Genomic DNA, 2,500 nt, shown 5'->3' with positions numbered 1-2,500 from the left:
ACCAGGCACCAACACCCACACATGTCCTATACAACGGTGCACCCAACATCACAATAGTACCTCCTGTCACAGCGCACAAACAATGACATGAGTCAAAGACACAGGTCTCACACAAGCATAGAATTGGAGCGCCGCCTCTAATAAGCCAAAGGTGCATCCTGACGTGACAAATCTGATCATGTCACAAGCATTCACTTACTATAATCACTATCAACGAACCTGCCGCCCCCGCCCCCCCCCCCTACACCTTTCCGTACAACAACGTGTAACCTAACCTAACCTAACCTAACCTATGTTGTACCTTAACCTAACCTATGTTGTACCTTAACCTAACCTATGTTGTACCTTAACCTAACCTATGTTGTACCTTAACCTAACCTATGTTGTACCTTAACCTAACCTATGTTGTACCTTAACCTAACCTATGTTGTACCTTAACCTAACCTATGTTGTACCTTAACCTAACCCATGTTGTACCTTAACCTAACCCATGTTGTACCTTAACCTAACCCATGTTGTACCTTAACCTAACCCATGTTGTACCTTAACCTAACCCATGTTGTGCCTCAACCTAACCCATGTTGTGCCTCAACCTAACCCATGTTGTGCCTCAACCTAACCCATGTTGTGCCTCAACCTAACCCATGTTGTGCCTCAACCTAACCCATGTTGTGCCTTAACCTAACCCATGTTGTGCCTTAACCTAACCCATGTTGTGCCTTAACCTAACCCATGTTGTGCCTTAACCTAACCCATGTTGTGCCTTAACCTAACCCATGTTGTGCCTTAACCTAACCCATGTTGTGCCTTAACCTAACCCATGTTGTGCCTTAACCTAACCCATGTTGTCGCCTTAACGTAACCCACGTTGTCGCCTAAACCTGCTCTGTAATTGTTATACGACTCGTTCAATTACTGTAGTGTTGCCCACCCGCAACCCTCGCAATATAGTTCGCTACTCGCACTGCCCGCACCCCTGTGTATCGCTTCATGTTAAACACCTTGCAAGTCTTGCTCACTTTCCACATGCTCCTGCTGTACACTGTAATGTGGATGGCAGCAGGACGTACATGCCGCCCCTCCCCACGTCCCCACCTTGCCCCCTGCCTTCGCAAGCTGGTTGGTGAGAAGTTTGCATGTTCAATGCCCTTCGCATGCGACGTACTCAGGCTACGTTGTGGTGCGGCCTGTGTCAACTGTCCGCTGATGTCGTACGCGTGAACCACAATCTGTACTGCACATTCGTCCTTATGTACTGAATGATACATCGTGGCACATGTGTGACCGCACAACGACTGCGCCCAAAAACGGCGGACCATACAGTGCAAATATTGTGCACGCAGCTACGTGTCGTCTCCCTATGAGAGCTGGATTGCAGTGTGGTACGCCATAGAGACGTGTGGGAGGAACGGACGCCGTGGATGGCGATCAGCATGAGCTGTCTGTTGATGTATTCGGACCTAGTCGTCTCTCCTCACACACCGTGATGGCATGGTGCACCGCGTTCCATATCTGCGACATGCTACAGAGGCCGGTTGACAGTCGTTCGAGCAATGGACATCGCATACGTACGGGGGCCACCTTCCACGTATTGTCTAGGCGTGCACATTTTGTTGCGTGTATGTGGGCAGACGTAGTGTGGCGTGACACCTGACACAGGCATGCAATAATCGTTGAAGTTGCAAATGGCGATGGACGCCTGCGTTTTCTGGTGAAGTTACGCAAATGAACAAATGGTAACCTGTTGTGGTGCGGTTGTTCTCGCTAGGGGTGAATCGGTGATGGCGACGATAGGTTGAGGTACTAACCGGTTGTTCCAGCGATACCCACCATGCCGACGAAACTGAACGGCATCTGGGTGTGAAGCGATACGCGGCGGTGGCTGGGTGGGACCGTCCCCGGCCGGTGAGGGGGCGCCTCCCGGCGTGCTGGCCGCGCGGTGCGTGGGCGCACGCGCTACAGCCGGCTGGTGGGGGCGGCCAGTGGCAGGCGCGCCGGCCGACGGACGCGGCAGGCGTCGCAGCTGCGCGCCGGCGCACCCTGCGCGCGGCGCCGTGCGGCCAAAGTAGGTCCTCGCGGGCCCGGTGCGAAGCGCGGTGGACATCTTCAGTGTGCTGGTCCGATTGAGGACTGTGTGCGTTGAGGATGCGCCGCCGCCCGGCGCTCGGCGCCGCGACGCCGTCTGCTGCTCGGTCGCCCCAGCGGTTCTCGCTGGTGGTTTGTATCGCAGCTGTGCGGATGTGTTGGCGCGTGCGCTGTGCTGGGAGAGTTCGCTTCGGCACCCAAGTGGGGCTTTTGTCCTTCTGTGGCGCTGGCGTTGGAGCTGCCGGTCACCGTAGGTGGCGCGTGTTGTCTCCCGCCGGCAATGCCACGACAGCACGCTCCCGGGCCTCTGTCGGCAGCGGCAAGCTCAGTTGGGAGCACGGGTGGTCGCACCGAAAGCGTCTACTCGCCTAACTCCGGGCGATTGCGCCTCTCTCGAACCCGACCAAGTACTTGG

This window comes from Schistocerca piceifrons, unplaced genomic scaffold (genome assembly GCF_021461385.2).
Source record: "Schistocerca piceifrons isolate TAMUIC-IGC-003096 unplaced genomic scaffold, iqSchPice1.1 HiC_scaffold_936, whole genome shotgun sequence".
NCBI lineage: Eukaryota > Metazoa > Arthropoda > Insecta > Orthoptera > Acrididae > Schistocerca > Schistocerca piceifrons.
Note: the sequence above shows the minus strand (reverse complement) of the source record.